At 29.1% G+C, this 23,478-nt stretch overlaps 3 long non-coding RNA genes across 3 annotated transcripts; all 3 read left to right on the top strand.

Moving 5' to 3' along the window:
* Positions 1–8,865: 8,865 nt before the first annotated feature.
* Positions 8,866–9,351, top strand: LOC135954039 (uncharacterized). The gene is made up of 2 exons (XR_010576234.1): positions 8,866–8,998; positions 9,061–9,351. It is a non-coding gene; the product is annotated as an uncharacterized LOC135954039 (long non-coding RNA).
* Positions 9,352–17,422: 8,071 nt separating this feature from the next.
* On the top strand, positions 17,423–17,870 carry LOC135953167 (uncharacterized). The gene is made up of 2 exons (XR_010576196.1): positions 17,423–17,560; positions 17,622–17,870. It is a non-coding gene; the product is annotated as an uncharacterized LOC135953167 (long non-coding RNA).
* A 2,621-nt stretch (positions 17,871–20,491) lies between these two features.
* On the top strand, positions 20,492–20,947 carry LOC135955827 (uncharacterized). Its single transcript, XR_010576306.1, has 2 exons — positions 20,492–20,612; positions 20,677–20,947. It is a non-coding gene; the product is annotated as an uncharacterized LOC135955827 (long non-coding RNA).
* Positions 20,948–23,478: the final 2,531 nt, after the last annotated feature.

Genomic DNA, 23,478 nt, shown 5'->3' with positions numbered 1-23,478 from the left:
CTCGCATCCCACTAAGCGACTAATTAGGTCTTCAAGGAAAATAACTAAGCTTTATTTTAAGAAAAAAAAAAACAAAAAAATTTTGGATTTCGGAAAAAAAATTAAAAAAAAATTTTTTTTTAAATATTTTTTTTCGAAAGATTGAAGAAAGAGCTATCTTAACTATTTGGAACACATTTTGCTAAGAACAATAAGTAATAAGTTACATGGATAAAAAATTGTTGAAAAATTGTGTCTGAGTTACTATCCAGTAGAACTAACCTTCGGAAGACATCGATTTCAAAAGTTGGTTCACTTGACATGAAATGCCCCATATAGATTAACTTGCATATGACATTTTATCTTCGTATGATACTGTTAAGCTATTTGGAGGTACGACCAAAGAAATTACTTTTTTTAAAGGCAGTTTCAAAACCCCTTTTTCATATTTTTAAAAATTTTGTTAAACTAATTTTAGAATATTTTGATCATCTCATCTGGATTTATTGAGAACATAATAGGGAAAAAAGGTATGACAATATCTCCTATAGTTTTTCCGTACCTGTGACTTAAATTTTGTGTTTTTCGAGAAAAACTAATTTTTTGCCATATTTTGTCGAATGAGCCAAATTTCCTTATTGTTATAAACATAGAGAAGAGACATAGAGCGAAAACTATCCTGTCAAAGACCTAACTCAGTTGTCTGAAACGGTACCGTGAAATAACTCCCCACGAAAAAATGAAATAACAAACAACAAAGTTTTCATACAACTTAGGACTTATTTCATTATGAAACAACTCCTAACGCATAGGGAGTAATTTCATAATTTTTTGTTGGGAGCTATTTCATAATGCAATAACTCCCAATGAAATTTTTGTTGGGTTTTATTTAATTTTATTTTGGGAATTAGGTGTTATTAAACTGTATTGGGAATTATTTAATTTTTGTTGGGTTCTACTTTGCAAAAGCAGAACCCATAAACATCAAAAACTGGCTTCACTCAGAAAAGTTTTTTGCATTGACGGCCTTCGGCCGGGCGCTAAGGTTTTCTCCTCTGGGGTGTATCAAAAACTGGCTTCGCTCAAAATAGTTTTTTTTCATTGCCGGTTTTTGGCCGGTCGAAAAGGTTTTCTCCTCTGGGGTGTATAAAAAACCAGCTTCGCTCAGAAAAGTAAATCGGTTTTCTGAAATATTATAAAACCTTTCTGCAATGAAAGAAATCTTTTCTGAGCGAAGTCAGATTTTGATACACCCCGGAGGAGAAAACCTTAGCGCCCGGCCGAAGGACGGCAATGCAACAGAAATTTTCTGAGTGAAGCCAGTTTTTGATACATCCCAGAGGAGTAAAATTTTGCGCTACGCTATAGGTCCGCAATGCAAAAAAGTTTGGTAAGCGAAGAATAAATTCACTTTTGTAGTTCCCTTTTTTAGATTATATAAATAAATTGCTTCGGATTGGGAATTATTTCATTTCTATTAGGATTTATTTTATTGGGTGTTATTTCGCTTTTTTGGGGCTAATATTTTTTAAATTATGAAACCTCCGATTATTGGGAGTAATTTCATTTTACCCTTTGGTAGTTATTTCATTTTTCAAGTTTGGGAATTATTTCATTTTTGATGGGAATTAATTATCTCATTGGGAGTTATTTCATTTGGGAGCTATTTCACGGTACCGTCAGAAACCTAAGTGGTGAGAATGTATTAGTAGAAAAAAAATCTATGTGAAAACAAAAACTACACTCGTATGTGTGATTATTTTGAGTAATTTTTTTGTTTGAGTTTTTTCTGGTTTCCGCTCTATGTTTCTCTATGGTTATAAATTTTAAGTAAAACCTATTCAGAATATTATAGTCCAAGCAATTCTAAATATATTCTGAAAGTTTTACTAAAATTGTAAAACGTTAGCTCTTAAATCGTGAAGGTCAGAGGTAAAATTTTTCAATATTTGGAATTTCTCATGGAAAGATAGCAAAATGTTATATATTTTTAGGCCGATTTTGATGAAACTTAAGAAAAATATATAGCATAAACTCTAGTATTTATAATAACAGTACAAAATTGGAAATTAACCCTTAATAGCACTTGGGGTTTCTATATTCTTTGGACATCAAAAGCGTACGAACGTACCTTCGTGACCTTAGGAAATGCCCATATTCATTTATTATTTAATTAATTATAGAAACATAACGGGAATTAGTCTTTATTTGTGGTCGAAATAATTCAAACAAAAAATAAACTTTTTTTTTTATGCATCATTATGCCACATTTTTATTATGTAAATATTTATAGACATTCCTATATGATATTTTTATAAAAGAGTATAAAATGCAATTATAAAATAAGACATATCACAGTATTCTAATAAATTTCATAGCGAAGAAAACATACCCAATCTTAAGTAAAAGCATGAAATTATTACAATTATTTTTCATAGTTGGCTGCATTGTTACCGCTGTAATGGGAGCTCCATGTCGCCTTTTTGTGAGTATTAATCTTGTTATGTTTAATGTATATTTCAATAAATATTAAATATTTTCAGGATTGGGTGAAGGAAAATATACCCAACATTATATTACCCGATATTCATTTTCCCACAATTAAGATACCCGATGTTCATTTTGGCCATATTAATGCAGCTAATATCAATATAGGAAAGAACAACAACTGAGAGTAAAATATACATACATATTAAAAATATTTACTTTTTCCCAAATCTAATGGCTGACACAACAAATAAAATTCACTGAATTTTTGTAACTTTTCAATGTATTGAAATTTAATAAATATTTTTCAAACAAAACGATAGTAAAATTTTGGAATTATTTTTCTATTGTTTTTATAATTTACATCTACGTTATAAGTTAATGTTATTGAAACTACACCACCATTCGTTCGTACATTAGTTTAGAAGATACAGATTTCTAAACACAAAATCAAATGTTTTAATGTTTGTAATTTTTTATTAAAAAGTTATAGAATTATTTTGTTTTTAATAGCTAATTTTTGATAAAACTTTGGAAATATTCCATGACGTGCTAAAATTAAGTCTATATATATAAAAATGAAATGGTATATGTATGTAATGGCATCACGTGAGAACGGCTGGAGCGATTTGGCTGATTTTTTTATATTCGAAATTTTCAGGATATTTTAATTTTTAATATATTGCCTTCTTTTCACTTCTCACTTTTCTTAATAACAGCAATTTTTTGGAGAAACTTGAAGAACTACATTAGTAAATAGCCACCGTGCGAAGCCGGGGCAGTCATTTAGTTTTAAATATATTTGGGTTTAAAATAAGCCAAATTATATATGTAGAAGGGTATTAAATCGATTAATTTTGGACGGTTAACTGTTCGAATAATTTCAAATTGCCGATTTTCAAATAAATCGATTAATTTGTGTCGATTAACCGAAATTCCTTTTTTTGGACTTTAAAAAATTGTTTTGTATTTATTTTTCCCTATAAATTCAAATACAAATTTCAAATTAAAATTAAATATTTTTTGAACATCCAATAAACATGATTAGTGAGTATGTATAACATCGTGCGACAGCAATTATTGGACTTGAACGGGACCATATACATATGAAACCTTATGTCATATGTAGTAGAACTGCATTTTTAGTTTTTCATTTTGTGATCTTTTCTCCTTTTTAAAGGACTTCAAAGTTTTAAGGATATACAAATTTCTTAAAATTTATTTAAATAGTTCTGCTCATTAGTTTTTCTTTGTATGGATATCAAATGAAAGGGGACAATTTCTAGAAGTAGATAATTTTTTTTATTTTTACTTTTCAGGACGAAAAGTTGTAAAAAATGTCCTTTGAAAAATGTATTGAGAATTTCCAATATATTTTTCTAAAAAAAATATATGTTGAAACCATATTAAATTTCGTTCTTATAGCTTTATAAGTTAAGCCTAAACAGAAAAAAACATATTATTAAGTTCATTAAAAAAAAATACTTTTATCGATACAGCAATTAAGATTACAAAAATATTAGATAGTACTTTTTGGACTTCAACAAGTCCACATACACATGAAACTGGAGATCGTATATAGTAAACCTGCGTTCTCAGTTTTTAATTTTCTGATCCTTTCTTCTTTTTAAAGGACTTCAAAGTTTCAAGGATGTACAAATTTATAAAAAATTAAATACATATTTTTATAAATGTTTGTCAATATGTGTATCAAATAAAAAAAGACAATTATTGGAAATGAAACAAAAGAGTTACTTAAATTTTATTCTTTCATATTTTAGTATAATTCTAACAAATTGCCAATTAGTACCAGCAGGAACAATTATTATAAAAAAATTAAATTTATATAATAAAAAAAAAATATTTAAGCTATATATATAAATACTAAATAAAGATATAAAAGAAAGAAGAAATATAAAAATATATTATGGAGAAAAATGAATACGTTTACTCTGCCGCTTGTATGGAGTATGTGAATCTCGACATATCGACCAACAGTATTTAGCGAGCATGCGACAAGTGCCCTTTCCTCTAAAGCGATTTTCAATAATTGCTAGGTCCTGGTGGAATCGTTCTCCATGTTCGTCACTAAAATGACCCAAATTATCGGGGAAAAAATCTAGGTGCCTATCTAAGAAGTGTATTTTCAGTGACATATTCACACCCATTTCACCGAAGTTGCGAACGAGATTGCGGACGATTTCTTCGTAGTTTTCAGATTTTCTATTACCTAAGAAATTTTCTATTATGGCATCTAAACTCCTCCAACTATTTTTCTCAATAGGTGATAGAAGGTTTGGAAATTCCTTGCAATTTAACAATTTTTTTAGTTGGGGTCCATTAAAAACACCTTAAAGTATAAAAGATTACTTAGGGTAATACAATAATATAAGTATTTAGCAATCGAACCTACCGGCGTCAATCTTTGCTTCGCTTAATTTGGGAAAAAAATTTTTCAAGTGCACCATAGCTGCACTGTCAACGTCGAGTGCACGAACAAAATTTCTTATAAGTCCCAATTTAATGTGTAGCGGTGGAAGTATTATTTTTGATGACGGCACGAGCGGAATATTCTCAATGCTACACAGTGGTTTAGAAACTTTTTTTTTTGGAAATAATTCGATATCTCGGGAACTATTGGAGATATTATTACAAAATTTCACATGGTTAGAGCTGAGGTGTTTTTGGGGGTAATACGGGCCAGTTTGTGCCCCCTCAAAGTTGGTCACCTCTGGTCTCAAAATTTTTAAAAAAATCCCCATGATCCGAATGAGCTGAAATTTAAAATATAAATAGTCCTTGAGAAGACCTACAAAAAATACTCTTACATATGTAGGTTATCTCCTTCAGTTGAAGAGATATTTAGGTTTATTTATTTTTTTATTATTGTTTTTTAGATATGGCGGCCCTACGGAGGGTCGAATTTTTTTTTTCAAAATATCAGCTATATTGGCAATAAAATTGTAAATAAAATAAAAAAAACTTGGTAACAGTTATCTCGTCCGTGTAAAAAGTTACACGCATCCAAAGTTGGAACATGTAAAATGGTCCTAATTTTTTACGATTTTTCCTATAAAAGTCCCTATATTTTTTCTTTTGTAGAAACAAATTTTCTTTGGGACTATATACAATTTTTATATATTTTATTTTATAAAATTGTCCAAGTTATATGAAAAAATGTACAAATTTGTCAAAGCGGGCAAGGTTTGTGGAACTTCTGAGGAGTAAATAAAGGCTCTTTATATAAGTATTTGATACTGTTGAAAACATTATGACCTGAGGATTGATATTTTAGTAAAATTAAATAATTTTATAAAATTTTGGGACTTCATTTACCTTAAAAACTAAAAAAACTTTCATATGGTGATTTTCCACGAATAAAAATATAAAATTTGATTTAATGTAAAATTTTAACCGTTAAAGATATCATAACAAAATTGGGAACTAATTTAGATCCAAATGTCCTTAAATTAATGACATTATAATTTTTGACATTTTTTATTTTCAAATACCGAAATTCCTAAAACGGGGAAAATGTGTTCCAAAAACTGAGTTTTTTTAGAAAAGTGCCTACTGTGACGCTATTTACCGTGTGATAGTAAAACAACTTTCTAAGTATTTAAACAACATATAGGGTTATACAAATACGGAACTTTTTCGAGGATCGGTGCTTTGCCTTTTTAGAATTTTTTACTGAAACCTAAATATTTTTTTTAAAATTGGCCAAGTTTGGATAGGTCTGGGGGATACTGTGTCCGCTTAAGTGAGCCCAGTTTTACTTTACATGCTTTTGCATTAAGTTTTCTTTCCGGAACATATAAAAATTGTATATAGTCCTAAAGAAAATTTGTTTCTACAAAAGAAAAAATATAGGGACTTTTTTAGGAAAAATCGTAAAAAATTAGGACCATTTTACATGTTCCAACTTTGGATGCGTGTAACTTTTTACACGGACGAGATAACTGTTACCAAGTTTTTTTTATTTTATTTACAATTTTATTGCCAATATAGCTGATATTTTGAAAAAAAAATTCGACCCTCCGTAGGGCCGCCATATCTAAAAAGCAAAAAAAAATCGAGCAAAATTAAAAAATAAATAAACCTAAATATCTCTTCAACTGAAGGAGATAATCTACACATGTAAGCGTATTTTTTGTAGATCTTCTCAAGGACTATTTATATTTTAAATTTCAGCTCATTCGGATCATAAATTAATTTTTGTGGATTTTTTTAAAAATTTTGAGACCCGAGGTGACCAACTTTGAGGGGGCACAAACTGGCCCGTATTACCCCTAGGAAGCTGAACAAATGTAATTCAACTCAAAAACACCTCAGCTCTAACCATGTGAAATTTTGTAATAATATCTCCAATAGTTCCCGAGATACCGAATTATTTCCAAAAAAAAAAGTTTCTAAACCACTGTGCGTAGTACCGCGGGCTGCACTGAATCACATTTATGGTAAACGATTTTCTCCCTATCTTGATTCTTCATCCTGATGGTATTCGGTTGATTTCGGCAAAAGTAACACAAATCGCGCGAATGCTCACTCCGCTTCAACCAAATTACTGGGTACACATATTTTATTGAGAACTGCTTAGATCGTAGTAACCCCTTGTAACAATAATTACACACAACTTCTGGTATATACCATGCCTTCGAAACCATGTTTATTAAAAAATATTGTTCATACTTATCCACAAAAGCCTTTGTTACATTTTTTTCCTTTATTAAAAGGTACAAATAAACCACAAACAACACAGAATTTGTTTTTATTAGGAAATTATTAAAAATTATTTATAAGAATTTTGACGTGTCAATTCAAAACTACTAGATGCTTGATGTTACATAAGATATTTAACTTTTTATATACAATGTATCCTGATAAATAAAAACGAATTAACTTTTAATAGACTCAACCCTTTTTTAAAATTAGTAGGAAAATTATCTGGGACATGAAAGAAAAAATGTTTAAAGGATTTTCCTTGAAATTTGTTGTACTGAAAAATTAAAAAAATATTGTTTCCATTTCTGGTGACCGTCTTCTTTTATTTGACAAACATTTATAAAAATATTTATTTAAGTTTTTATAAATTTGTACATCCTTGAAACTTTGAAGTCCTTTAAAAATAAGAAAGGATCAGAAAATTAAAAACTGAGAACGCAGATTTACTATATACGATCTCCAGTTTCATGTGTATGTGGACTTGTTGAAGTCCAAAAAGTACTATCTAATATTTTTGTAATCTTAATTGCTGTATCGATAAAAGTATTTTTTTTAATGAACTTAATAATATGTTTTTTTCTGTTTAGGCTTAACTTATAAAGCTATAAGAACGAAATTTAAGCATGTGTTAAAGTATATGCATGGTTTCAACATATATTTTTTTTAGAAAAATATATTGGAAATTCTCAAGGATATAAAAGGTTACATTTTTCAAAGGAAATTTTTTACAACTTTTCGTCCTGAAAAGTAAAAATAAAAAAAATGATCTACTTCTAGAAATTGTCCCCTTTCATTTGATATCAATACAAAGAAAAACTAATGAGCAGAACTATTTAAATGATTTTTTGGAAATTTGTATATCCTTAAAACTTTGAAGTCCTTTAAAAGGGAGAAAAGATCACAAAATGAAAAACTAAAAGCGCAGTTCTACTATATATGACATAAGGTTTCATATGTATATGGTCTCGTTCAAGTCCAATAATTGCTGTCGCACGGTGTTATATATCAACGTGTAGGAAATTATATCCTCTATTCAAAAATGTACAAAATTTTTAAGAATTAAAAAAATTATATAACAACGCTTTGTTAGAGTCAACATGAACCGTATTACCATGAGAGTAACTATCACCCCTATCGTGAAAAAACATGTGAAATTTATGTTCCCATGAAATATCCATTTCCCTCGAAGGGAAAATTGCTATCATGATATTCCCCTAAACTTTTTATTCACAATAGTTGATTTTGTTCGTAACAGCTGTCTATTGTTTACAAAATTTCATCTAAAAATTTCACAACATGGGGAATTTTTTCACGTGAACAGAGTTGATGAACGAGAAATGGGAAAAGGGAACATATTTCATGTGAAATGTTGATTCGCGATAGGGGTGTATTTAAATTGTTGTGTAAATTTTAAAAGTTGGCGCTTTAACTTGCAAGTAAAATAATACGGTTTATCTAAAGGAAATAAACCACAGTTAAAAAAAAATCCTTAGTCACATTCATTAAATAATTATTTATAAAAAATTAACGGGATTTAGTCTATAATTGTGGTCGAAATAATACAAACAAAAAACCATCTTATTTATGAATCATTATGAGACTTTCTTATTATATAAATATTTATATACATTCCCGTATAGAGTATAAAATGCAATTATAAAATAAAACATAGCACAGTATTCTAATAAATTTCATAGCGAAGAAAACATACCCGATCTTAAATAAAAAAAATATGAAATTATTACAATTATTTTTCATAGTTGGCTGCATTGTTACCGTTGCAGTGGGAGCTCCATGTCGCGTTCTTGTGAGTATAAATCTTGTCATGTTTAATGTATGTATATTTCAATAAATATTAAATATTTTCAGAAATGGATCAAAGAACAAATACCCGAAATTAAGATACCCAATATTCATTTACCCAAAATTGAGTTACCCGATATTTATTTGCCCAATGTTAACTTTGGTAATCTCAATATAGGATGGAACTAGATAGATGTGCAACTTAGTGGAAAATATATTAAAAATATTTATTTTTTCCCAAACCTTATGGCTGACACAACAACAAAATTCATTCAATTACATGAGTTTTATTGTTGCAAGATTTAGGCCAACAAGCATAACACCTTGAAATTTAATAAATATTTATTTGAAAACCTTTTCAATTTTCTTTTTATGGGTATTTCATGGATTTAAAATCAACAACAAACACAAAATTTACAGAATCTTGCCGTTTTGTAATATATTTTTGGGCACTGCATAACCGACGACTGCATTACCAAACGTGGAAGAACACTACAAAATGTAGCTAATTACTGCGAGCTATGTATGTATTTTGAAGCCATTATTAAGATTATTAGAAAACATAAGATATACATATTACATATACATATATCAACGTGTAGAAAATTGTGTTTTCTTTTCAAAAATGTATAAAATTTGTATGATTTAAAAAAATTATAGCAGACTTTTTTCAAAAATACGGGAATAAAAAGTTTTTTTACGAATCGTTTTTAATGAAAATTTTCACTTATATACACGCAGAAAAAAATATAGTTGGGCATGGTTACTGCCCATTTTTTTTTTAAATTTTAAGATTTTTTTTTAATTTAAAATTTTTTTTTTTAATATTTAGCTAAAAAAAACTTTTTATGAAAAAAAAATCGAGTTTAAAATTATTTTTTCCGATATTGACTCATTAGGTCTATAGATCCAACTTACTATGGTTTTATATTACGTCATTGCAAAGGTCTTTGAAATATCTATCATTAGATATCCATATTGTTTATATTAATGATTTAGTAATCCAGATATAGGTCAAAAATAGGTCAAAAATCGAGGTTGTTCTGGTTTTTTCCTCATATCTCAGCCATTTGTGGACCGATTTTGCTGATTATCGAAAGCATGTCTGACAGAATTATTGAAGATTTAGATTCGGAAGATATCAGGGGTCTTCAGAAAAGTGATTTCAACAGACAGACAGACGGACATGGCTATATCGATTCCGCTATCTATAACGATCCAGAATATATATACTTTATAGGGTCGGAAATGAAAAAGTAGAAATTACAAACGGAATGACAAACTTATATATACCCTTCTCACAAGGGTGAAGGGTATAAAAATAAATACATGCTGATTCTCATAGACGTATGATTAATATTATTTATTACCTACATCATATTTATATTTATCATACGTTCTATAAACAAAATTTATACGCAATACATACAGTGGTGGCCAGGAATTTAAGACAAAAATTGTTTGCTAAATTCCATGTACTTTTCAATTATTTTTTCAAATATTTCCACAAATATGTATGCATGAGGACTGTTTTAACACACAAGTGTGTTTTATTCGACTGTGTCAATTCATACATATTCACCATGAACACATAACATTTTTCTACAACTTGACCAAACCATTTTTTTTTTAAATAAACATATTTTCTCACATTTATATCACTATAATTTTATTATTATAAATCGGTCATATCATGTTATTAACAGCTGATGTTCGCTGAGGTTGGTCAACGTATTTCCACATATCTTTGTCCATATATGTTTTACCAATTTTTCCAAACATTTTTCAGAAACTAGAAACATTAATAATAAATTTCACTTCTTTTTATTTTGGCTCTATCGCACTTAAAATTCAGTTGATGAAAAAAATTCAAGTATTTGTCTTAAATTGGTGGCCACCACTGTACATCATGTTAAGTGCCAAAAATTGTGATTTTTTGAAATTTTTGAATGGGGACCCCCAGGGTCTTCCAGGGTGTGGGTCGGCCATCCAAAGTTAGTGGGGGTTGGTCATACATTTAGACTCGATTAGGGGAATTTTAAATGGGTCAAAGTGGAATTTTTCAAAATTTAACCTATGGGTCAAAATAAGGAACATCAGAATTCATTTTAGAGGTCTGGTTCCATGGGGTTCCACTTGGGCGACCTAGTATACATATACTTTAATTTTTAGCTTGTTCTAAGAAGGGCAACCGGTGCCGATTTTCGATTTAGTTTTGAGGTGCATTTACAAGGGGAAAAAATTCATTTTTTTTCAGAATATTTATAGTTGAGCTAATTTTAAAAATAGTCTGAAAGTTTTCCTAAAATCGGAAAACGTTAACCCTTAAATCGTGAAGGTCAAAAGTAAAATTTTTCAATATTTGGAATTTCTAATGGAAATGTTATATATTTTTGGGTCGATTTCGAAGTCTAGTATTTATAATAGCAGCACAACATTGGAAATTAACCCTTAAGAGCACTTGGGGTCAAAATGACCCTGAAATTTTAAAATCACGAAAAACAAGAGTTGCCTAAGACACGTTAATGGCCTGGCGAATTTTTAATAACTTTAACATTTTTTGACCAATTTCTGTTCTGTTTTTGAACAATTACGTACACATTTCGATTCTTTTAAATTGAATTGCAAAAGTAATTTTTTAATGGCAAAATTTTTACAAAAACTGAAAAAAGTGCATATTTCCCCTTGTAAATGCATGTCAAAACTTCAGAGGGCTTGCGGCACAACCGATTTACCTAAAAAATTTTCAGGATGATTTTTTTACTAATGTTCACCAAACTGGAGGGTGAGAATGGCCAAAATCCAACTTTCGTTTATTAAGAGCCACCCTAATGTATACTTATATGTACCGATATTCACAAAATTCTGTAGTTTTTTTGGATACAAATTACTGATCTATGTATTATTTTGGTTCAATAAATGGGAGCTTACCCATTTTGGGTCCATCGCCATATAATATTGTAACGAGATTTCTAAGTATTTGTGGTCTATTTTTGTAGAATTTCATATAAACAACGTTATTAATAAGCTTCCTAACGCTAATGGGGGCCAGTGAGTGGTCCCTAAAATTTGATCACCTAGGGTCTAAAATTTTTTAAAAAATTGCCAAAAATCCATTTATTATCCGAATAAGCTGAAATTGAAAATACAATATCTCTATTAGTTGAAGATATAGTTAGGTTTATTGATTTTTTTTTATACCCTACACCACCATAGTGGGGAGGGTATGCGTTTGTGCAGATGTTTGTAACGCCCAAAAATATTAGTCTAACACCCACCTTAAAGTATACCGATCGACTTAGAATCACTTTCTGAGTCGATTAAGCGATGTCCGTCCGTCTGGTCGGCTGGCTGGCTGGCTGTCCATGTAAACCTTGTGCGCAGAGTACAGGTCGCAATTTTGAAGATATTTCGATGAAATTTGAAACATATTATTTTTTCGGCTCAAGGACCAAGCCTATTGAAACTGGCTGAAATCGGTCCATTATTTCACCTAGCCCCCATACAAATGTCCTCCCGAAATTGGACTTTATCGGTCATAAATGTTTAATTTATACAGGTATCTCCACAAATTCCGCTCCAAATAAGTTTTATATACACAAAATTCATGTCACCAAATTTTGTTAGGATCGGTCCATAATTAGTCATAGCTCCCATATAGACCCGCTTCCGAAAATCACTTTAACGTGCATAAATCGCTTAAAAATGTTGGTCAACACACAAAATTCAACATAGTTAACTTTAATATAGACATAAATCACACGACCTAATTTCATGGTGATCGGTCCATAATTGGTCATAGCCCCCATATAAGGCCCACTTCCGAAAATCACTCAAAAATATAAATTATTGAAATTTTAAAAGAAAAATTTTTTTTGCTCTTTTACTTAGTGTAGGGTATTATATGGTCTGGCTTGACCGACCATACTTTCTTACTTGTTTTTTAATTTTATCGATCTTTTTATGGTCTTTTAGATATGGCGGGCCTACGGAGGGTCAAAATTTGTTTTTAAAATAAAACCTACATTGGCGACAAAATTCTAAATAAAATAACAGTTATCTTGTCCCCATAAAAAGTTACACGCATCCAATGTTAAAACAATTAAAAATGGCCGTATTTTCTAAGTTTTTTTTTCCAAAAAAGCCCACATTTTTTCTTTTGTATTCAAATTGTTACGAAACTGCATTATGAAATTAAATTTAATGTTGTGTAACGGCTGCTTGCAACATTAATCGTGTCTATAATCATTTCCAGCAGTAGAAACTTCTACTTTTAAACAATGTTAATAACATATTATTAACATTGTTTGTAAGTATGACATTATTATAATGCTGTCATACTTATAAACTCACAGTTATAACTGTGAATTAGCTTTAAAAGCTGTAGGTGATCATTGTGGAATCGAACATTCATACCGTTAGATAATTCATGAGACTTCTAGAAGATGGCGCTGTGTATATATAGTAAATCGTAATTGTTTAACATCAACCATTAACATCAACCGTATTTGTTGTGTAAATTTTAATAAATAAAGAGTTGTTACAATTTTAAAATTTTTTTGCGCTTTTGTTTGCAAATAAATAAAATAAACCTCCGTCTTTAGAATATAAAAATTAAATTGTTTTATAAAATTTTATAATTAAACAAAAAAATCATTAGTCATAATCATTAATTGTATAAACATAACGGGAATTAGTCTTTATTTGTGGTCGAAATAATACAAACAAAAAACCATCTTATTTATGAATCATTATGACCCTTTCTTATTATGTAAATATTTATAGAATGATATACATATTTATAAAAGAGTATAAAATGCATCTATAAAATAAAACATTGCACAGTATTATAATAAATTTCATAGCGAAGAAAACATATCCGATCCTAAATAAAAATATGAAATTATTTCACTTATTTTTCATAGTTGGCTGCATTGTTGCCGCTGTAATGGGTGCTCCAGGAGGTGTAAGTATAAATCCTGTTATGTTTAATGTATTTTTCAATAAATTATAAAATATTTTTTTTTAGAATGTGATGAAAGGCAACGGTAATCATGGAAATGTTCAAAATAATGTTAATTTAAAACTCAATTTAAATATTCCCAAGATTAATTTACCCAATATCAATTTCGGATAGATGTGCAACTTAGAGTAAATTATATTGAAAATATTTACTCTTTCCCAAATATTATGGCTGATACAACAACAAAATTTATTGAATTACATGAGTTTTATTGTTGCAAGACTAAAGTTTTTGTAACTTTTCAATTGGGGTATTCACACGGTCTGCTATTAGTCTTATTGTCATAATGTCCTAATATATTATAATAGTTTTTGTTGTGTTTTAAAACAAAAAAAAAGTATTATTTTATGACAAAACAATAAACATAGTTCAAAAAGTCTTATTAGTTTAGAACTTTTTTGTTTGAAACACAACAAAAATTTTTTTAAACTATCATAATATATTAGGACATATGACAATATGACCAAATAGTAGACCGAGTGAATACCCCAATTTTATGTTAAGCCAATAAGCATAAAAACTTGAAATTTAATAAATATTTATTTGAAAACCTTTTCAATTTTATTTTTATGGTTTTTTTTCAAACAAAGCGGTAGTAAAATTTTGGATCGACTTAGAATCATTTTCTGAGTCGATTAAACGATATCCGTCCGGCTGGCTGTCCATGTAAACCTTGTGCGCAGAGTACAGGTCGCAATTTTGAATTTTGAATATTATTTTTTTTTCTATTTATGGAGAAATGCTATATTTTTCGAATATGTTAAAGTTAAATGGTATTATTAGGAAAATTATACATAAATAAAACACTGAATTGCGTGGAAATATAAGTAAATTTTTGCTTTAAAAAAAAAAAAACATTTCTTAAAACTATCAGTGTACATTTCATCTTTAAACATTTATCTACAAAACTGCATCATTTGATTTTTGAAACAAGTAAGAGTACTATATTCGGCCGTGCCGAATCTTAAATACCCTCCACCTAAATATGATGGTATAACAACTGAAATAATATAACAATTGTTAGTAAGACTAGTTTACGCAGATCTAATTCAGCAATTTATAATTGAAATTAATATTAGAACGTATGGAATTTAACAATTTATATACTTAATAATAAGTTAATACGTTTGGCTCAACATTTTTCCTTTTTAACCTCATGTGAAGATTCTTCACTGAAGAAACAGATTATAAAAAAATGGTATACAAATATATTTAGACAAATTTCAAGATATTGGGTTGTGGGACTTGTATGGGAGATATGACCTGTTATGAGTCGATTGTCATAAAATATTTTAAAGTGATTTTTATGTATTTATATAGGAGCTGTTGCAAAATATGGACCGATATTCACAAAATTCAGTAGTATGATTTTAAAAATTACTGATCTGTGTACTATTTTGGTTCAATATATGGAACCTATGACCTATTATGGGCCTAAGTATTTGAGTGCTATTTTTGTACAATTTCATATAAACAACGCCATTAACAAGCGTGAACCTTATATGGGAACTATGACGAATTATGGACCAATATTTAAAAAATCATGTAGTACGATTCTTGGATACAAATTATTGATCGGTGTAAAATTTTGGTTCAGTACAGATTATTTTGGATATTTGTGCAGGTTATTGTATTTTCCGGAAGTGGTTCTTATATCGGGGCTATGACCAATTATGGGACTATCATCGTAACATTTGGTACATCGATTTTTGTATACATATATTGAACAAATTTGTTTCGAATTTCAACCTGATAACTATATTTGTAAGAAATTTATGAGGAGTTTAGCGATTTTAGGGAGTGGACTTTATATGGGAGCTATGGTTAAATATTGACCGATATTCACAAAATCTAGTAGTATGATTGCTGGATACAAATTACTGATCTGTGCGTAATTTAATTTTAATATCAATTTGTTTTAAATATTTTTTAAGGTTAATATCATTTTCGGAAATGGGCCGTATAGGGAGCTATGACCAATTATCGGCCAATCTGTGTAAAATTTGGTACAGTAATTTCTATGTATATGCTTATTATTTTTGTCGAATTTTAGCATGATAAAGCTATTTATAAGATATTTATGAGTACTTAACTGATTTTCAGAAGTGGACCTTATATGGGAGCTATGGTCAAATATGGACCAATATTCACAAAATCCCGTAGTATGATTTCTAAATATAAACTAGAGTTTTGTATAAAATTTTGTTTTGATATTGATATTTTTCAGATAGTTATATAGGTTAATATGTTTTTCGGAAGTGGTCCTTATATGGGAGCTATAACCAATTATTGGCCGATCTTCATTGAATTAGGTATATCGATTTTGGTATATATTGGGACTATTTATGACGAATTTAAACTTAATAGCGATATTAACAAGACATTTATGCTTATTTAAGTGATTTTCGGAATTGAACTTTATGTATGGTCAAATATGGGCCGATCCACAAAAAATTTAGTGTTGTGATTTTTTTAAGCACAAAACTTATTTTTCCTGAATTTTGTGTGGATACTGCAATTTGGTAGGCATTTACAGACCATAGAACTATATTTCGTTAAGAAATTTGTACGTGTGTAAAATTTGCTGGTATTATCTGCAATATATTTGCACATATAACAAAAACAATTTTAAAATTATCATGTTTTTTTTTAGGTTGTCTCACATTTTGGTTCATAACTCTGGTTCCACTTTCCACCGATTTTGATGATTTTCAATACCAAACTGCTTAGGAGAACAATACACAGTTTTCTTGCAAGTTTATCAATTTTGTTTGTCTATTTTGGACGTGAGCGTGTTTTACACAGACATACAGACAGACGGACAGACGGACAGACGGACAGACGGACAGACGGACAGACGGACAGACGGACAGACGGACAGACAGACAGACGGACAGACAGACGGACATAGCTCAATCGACTTAAAATTTCATAAGGATCAATAATATATATACTGTGTTGGGTCTCAGATGAATATTTCTCAATGTTACACACGGAATGACAAACTTATATACATATACCCTCATTCACCACTTATGGTGGTGAATGGTATAATTAAGTGTTTGAAAAATTTACTTTTTGACACCAAAATCCCTCTGTGCGAGGTATAGCAAAATTTTAAAATTTCAATTTTGAAATGCCTATAACTCGGAAATTATAAGAGATAAATAGCACAAATCGTGTTTAAAAATTTTATAAAAAAAATTTGTCTGGTTTCTTGCCGACTGGAACTGTAGTTTGTAAGTGGATAAAAAAGATACAAAACAACTCGCTTTATTATTTTCGCAAGAAAATCAATATTAATCTGATTTAAATATGAATCATTATGATACTTTCTTTTTATGTGAATATTTATAGATGTACTTATATGATATTTTTATAAATGAGTATAAAATGCAATTATAAAATAAAACATTGCACAGTATTGTAATAAATTTCATAGCAAAGAAAACATACCCGATCTTAAATAAAAATATGAAATTATTTCAATTACTTTTCATAGTTGGCTGCATTGTTGCCACTGTAATGGGTGCTCCAGGAGGTGTAAGTATAAATCTTGTTATGTTTAATGTATATTTCAATATTCAATATTAAATATTTTCAGAATTGGATAACAGGCAACGGTAATCATGGAAATATTCAAAATAATGTGAATTTAAAACTTCATATAAATTTTCCCGAAATACATTTACCAAATATCAATTTACCAAATATCAATTAACCAAATATCAATTTTGGATGGAAATAGATCAGTCACAGAAAAATGTAAAATAAATCTTACTTTTGTTTCAATATTTACTCTTTCCCAAATTTTATGGCTGACACAACAATAAAACTCATTGGTTTGCTTGAATTTTGTTGTTCCCAGACAGGGTTTTTGAATGCAGAGGTTTTTTTCCTCTCAGCAACTCTTCTGTTTATATTGTTACGAAATTGAACTTGAATTCAAATATAACGATTTTATCGGCTGATTTAAAGTTTTACAATGCTTTTAAACAGCAGTTCCTCTCAAACTGTAACATATCTGTGGGTATTATTAACATTGAATAAAAGCTTTGAGTTGATCATTGATTGTAAGTATGGCTACACTAATTGACATCGAAAGCTCTAGAATTCGAATATACGAGCTTTGACAGTTAAAGAACAATCTAGAGTGCAGATGGCAGTGTTATAAATAGCGGCAGAGGTTGCAGTTGTGAGTGAGTGAGTTTATCAGAGACGCTATTCGAATAAACATCAACTGAGTGCCTTAAAGTGTGCTGTATTTTCCAGTGAATTCGTGTACATTATAAAGTGTATCAGTATTTCTACGTGTATAAAAAAACTGAGCGACTATTTAATTCTGTTTTTGTTGTACATTTTAAATAAATAAATAAATTTTAAATAATGTTACAATTTTTAAACTACTAATCGGCATTTATTTGCAATCAAAAGTATCTGGTTTATTTAAAGGAAATAAACCAACGTTTTGAAAAGGTTAAAACGTAACAATATTTTATTCTAGTGGATATTTTTTTATTAGTGGATATTTAATAAATATACTTTTGGACCTTATGGACTCGATTTATTTTTCTATTAGTTAGACAACTAAATTAAGAATAACATAAAATAGATTTCAGAGCAATGTCAATCGGTGTTGCTGCTTTATGCAGTCGCTGTTTCGAGAGTAGAGTCTTAGTGGGATATCGGGTTACACCGATCGGGTTACACCGACCGCGGTTCCAAATATTCTCCGATTTTATCCATTTTTCTTTTATAGGATTAACAATAGATCTTTATATCAAACAAAGAGAGATGTGTTTTAAAAAATCATGACTGAGTTCAAAGTTACATGCATGTGAGTATAAAAAAATTAAAAAAGGCGATTTTTCGCAATTTTTTTGGGAAAAAAGTAATTTTAAGTTATCTAAAAATTTTTTAAGAGGATGTATAATGAATTTGAACTTTTTGAAAAGCTAACTTTACGCCAACTATTTTAAATAATTTATAATTTTTGATACCGATGGGATCAGGTCCTTTCAAAAAATGGCTATTTTTTATGTAAAATTCAACTTTAGTGGAAAAATTCTCAAATCGCATACTCGATATCAAAATGTAGTAACCCATTTTAGATGGCCCAATAAGTTCTTAATTATCATGTAGAGGGTTCCGATAACCCCGCCCCTATTATGGATATTATAGCCAAAAAACGAAAATCACATTTTTGGGATTTTTCAAGATTTTTTTGGGAATTGCGGGATACTTGATTACAGATTTCAAAATTTGTTTTTATTTTGCCATTTTGAATAGAAAAATCCACATAACTGTGAAATTTCATTAAAAAATATTCATAAATAAAAATTTTATTTCAATTTGAAAAATGTGTATCTATGCAAAATTCAACAAAAAGCATATTTTGTCATATTTTTCAAAAAAGTATTCCATGAATATTTTAATTGTCAAAAGTTATATACATTTTTGGAAAGTAGACAAAATCCTCTATCCATTGATATAAAACGTATCTACCTTATGTTTTTTAAGTGTCAAATAAATTAGGGAAAACTTAACAACTCGCTGAGAATTTACCTAGCACTGTTATTTACATTCATAAAAAAGTTATTATGTAGGCAACATGCTTTTTTATGAATTTCTATGTTAGGTAAATTCTCAGCGAGTTGTTTAGTTTTCCCTAATTTATTTTGATCGGAACACAAACGAAGAAATAGGATCATTTTAAAAATTGAACATACCCGAGGTGTCCTACTTTAGGAACCCCTGGTCCCGCTCCTGGTGGGGTCATGAGGTCCAAATTCAAAACTTAAACTCGACTACACTTCCTCTTTGCGCATTTCATTCAAATCGGCTTAAGGGTTTAGAAGTTACAGATTTATCCCACTTTTTTTATTCTCATACCACTGTGCGTCGTGATAGGGATCAATGACAGGAAGAAATGCTCACATTATACAATCCAGTTATCAACATTTAAACCGAAATTCATAACATGAATTATCAACTTTATTTACAAATAATAGCGTTATTCACTGTTAAGTGCGAATGGTCTAGCATCATTGCAAATGCAAAATTTTACCGTAATCCAATAACAAAATACACACAAAAACATTTACAATTTTTCATTTGCAATGATGCAATACCATTCGCACTTAATACTGAACTCCGCTAATGTATCGCAGATCTTCTTGACTATTGTAAGTGTTGATACATATGCAAGAGCAATTATTTTGATTTATTATGTTTTTTTTTAAGAAATAATTCCGTCATTATAAATAAATGAAGAATGTCAACAAAAAATCCTTAGTCACCAGCCGATTCTATTAAAATTATCCCATTGTGTTTTATTAAGAATTCAACATATTTATAAATCAATTAAATTTAAACTTCACCACATTATATTCTCAACATTACAGATAGCGTAGTGAGTATTTTAAGCGATTGATAAGCCTATAAAAAGCAAAAAATAAATGAAATATTCAGCAGTATTCCAATAAATTTCATTGCGAAAGAAAGTTATCAGTTGTTGAATAAAAATATGAAATTAATACAATTATTTGTGGCTGTTGTTTGCATTATTGCCGGTGCTATGGCTGCTCCAGGACATGTGAGTTGAATATTTTTCCTTTTTTTTTAAATATTTGTGTGAAATTAATGTTAAATCTTTTCAGAATGTGATAAGTGGCAATGGTAATTCCAATAATCATCAAACTAATTCAGATGTTGGTATTGACTTAAAACTTCCAAAATTGTAAGATTGTATTTGTATTTCTTTGAAATCCGAGCATTGTACATGTCGAAAATAATGATTTAAAGCTCTTTTTATATTTTTATTAAACACTGCAATATTTAGGTAACTTAAAATTAGTAAGAAAATGTAAAAATAAATCCAAAAATTTTAAATTATGTAAAAAAATAAAATATTTGTATTAAAAAACTGAATTTTCTAATTTTTTTACTAAATTTATAGCTTGAATATGGAATTTATAAGTGCAACAAGTTTTAATCCTCTGATACCAGTTTTAAGATATATTCGATCAATGTTGGAAAAAGTGAAATTCAGAAATTATAGTTTTTTTTAAAATAGCCAAATCTTCGCGTACATTTTTGAAGATAAACAAGTAAGCAATTGTTGTCGATCAAACCTGACCATACAATACTCTACACTGAGTACATGAGCAAATAATGTTTCTTTTTAAATTTCAATAATATTTTATTGTGACTCATTTTCGGAAGTGATTCTTTTATGCGAGCAATGACCAATTGTGGGCCGATCGTCATGATTTATTTATAATGTAGCTAACACGGCTACCCTAGGGTGGCCCTTAATAAACGAAAGTTGGATTTTGGCCATTCTCACCAGTTTGGTGAACATTAGTAAAAAAATCATCCTGAAAAAATTTTAGATAAATCGGTTGGGGATAAGACGTGCCGCAAGCCCTCTGAAGTTTTGAGATGCATTTACAAGGGGAAAAAATGAATTTTTTCAGTTTTTGTAAAAATTTTGCCATTCAAAAATTACTTTTGTAATTTAATTTAAAAGAATGGAAATGTGTACGTAATTGTCGTTCTAATGAGACATAAAAAGCAGAAATCGGTCAAAAAATGTTAAAGTTATTAAAAATTCGCCAGGCTATTAACGTGTCTCAGGCCACTAAAACAAGAAATGTATGAACAAAATTAACATATTTTGATAAATATTAAAATAAAAGCTCATTTTTACTTAAAATATGTCCATATATACTTGTATATGAGTTTTTGTCTTCGTAGGATACCGCTAACCTATTCTTAGGTATGAACAAAAAAATAAAATTTTTTTAGCGGCAGTTTCAAAACTCCATTTTCAAATTTCAGAATTTTTTGATCATCTCTTTGGGATTTATTAAGAATATAATAGGGAATAAAAATGTGAAAAAATTATGAAAATATCTCTTATAGTTTTTCCGTACCTGCGATTTAAATTTTGAAATTTTCGAGAAAAACCAATTATTTGGCAATTTTTAGGCCAATGAGCTCTATTTCCTTACTCTTATGAATTTTAAGCCAAACTTATTCAGAATATTATAGTCCAGATAATTCTAAATATACTCTGAAACTTCTACTAAAAGCGGAAGACTTTAACCCTTAAATCGTGAAGGTCAAAGGTCAAATTGTTCAATATTTGGAATTTCTCTTGAAAAGATTTCGTAATGTTCGAAATGTTGTATATTTTTGGGCCAATTTTGATGAAGTTTAACAAAAATATAACATAAACTCTAGGGTTTATAATAACAGCACAAGAATGGATATTAACGTTTAATGGCACTTGGGGATGGCACAAACTATTAAAATCATAATTTTTTTATGGTTTTAGAAGTTTGGGGTCATTTTAACACCAAGTGCTATATAGGGTTAATATTAATTTTTCTGCTGTTTTTGTAAATACTAGGCATTGTGTTATATTTTTGTTAAATTTCATCAAAATCGGCCCAAAAATATACAACATTTCGAACATTTCGAAATCTTTCCAAGAGAAATTCCAAATATTGAAAAATTTGACCTTTGACCTTCACGATTTAAGGATTAACGTTTTCCGATTTTAGTAAAAGTTTCAGAGTATATTTAGAATTATCTGGACTATAATATTCTCAATAGATTTTACTTAAAATTCATAAGAGTAATGAAATAGAGCTCTATTGGCCTAAAAATTGCCAAATAATTGGTTTTTCTCGAAAATTTCAAAATTTAAATCGCAGGCACGGAAAAACTATAAGAGATATTTTCATAATTTTTTCACATTTTTATTCTCTATTATATTCTTAATAAATTCCAATGAGATGAACAAAAAATTATGAAATTTGTTTAACAAAATTTTTAAAAATTTGAAAATGTAGTTTTGAAACAGCCGTTAAAAAAATTAAATTTTTTCGTTCATACCTAAGAATAGATTAACGGTATCCTACGAAGACAAAACTCATATACAAGTAAATATGGACATATTTTAAGTAAAAATTAGCTTTTATTTTAATATTTCTCAAAATATGTTAATTTTGTTCCTACATTTCTTGTTCTAGTGGCCTGAGACACGTTAATGGCCTGGCAAATTTTTAATAACTTTAACATTTTTTGACCAATTTCTGTTTTTTATGTCTCATTAGAACGACAATTACGTACACATTTCGATTCTTTTAAATTAAATTACAAAAGTAATTTTTAATGGCAAAATTTTTACAAAAACTGAAAAAAATGCATTTTTTTCCCTTGTAAATGCATCTCAAAACTTCAGAGGGCTTGCGGTACGTTTAACCCCAACCGATTTACCTACAATTTTTTCAGGATGATTTTTTTACTAATGTTCACCAAACTGAGGGGTGAGAAAGGCCAAAATCCAACTTTCGTTTATTAAGGGCCACCCTAGGCTACCCAGATCGTGAATGAATTACAAACAAATTTAATTTCATTTATTTAACAAAGATGTGTTTGTACGTCATCGA

Source organism: Calliphora vicina, chromosome 3 (genome assembly GCF_958450345.1).
Source record: "Calliphora vicina chromosome 3, idCalVici1.1, whole genome shotgun sequence".
In the NCBI taxonomy this organism is placed as follows: Eukaryota; Metazoa; Arthropoda; class Insecta; order Diptera; family Calliphoridae; genus Calliphora; species Calliphora vicina.
This window is presented reverse-complemented; position numbering and strand designations above follow the sequence as displayed.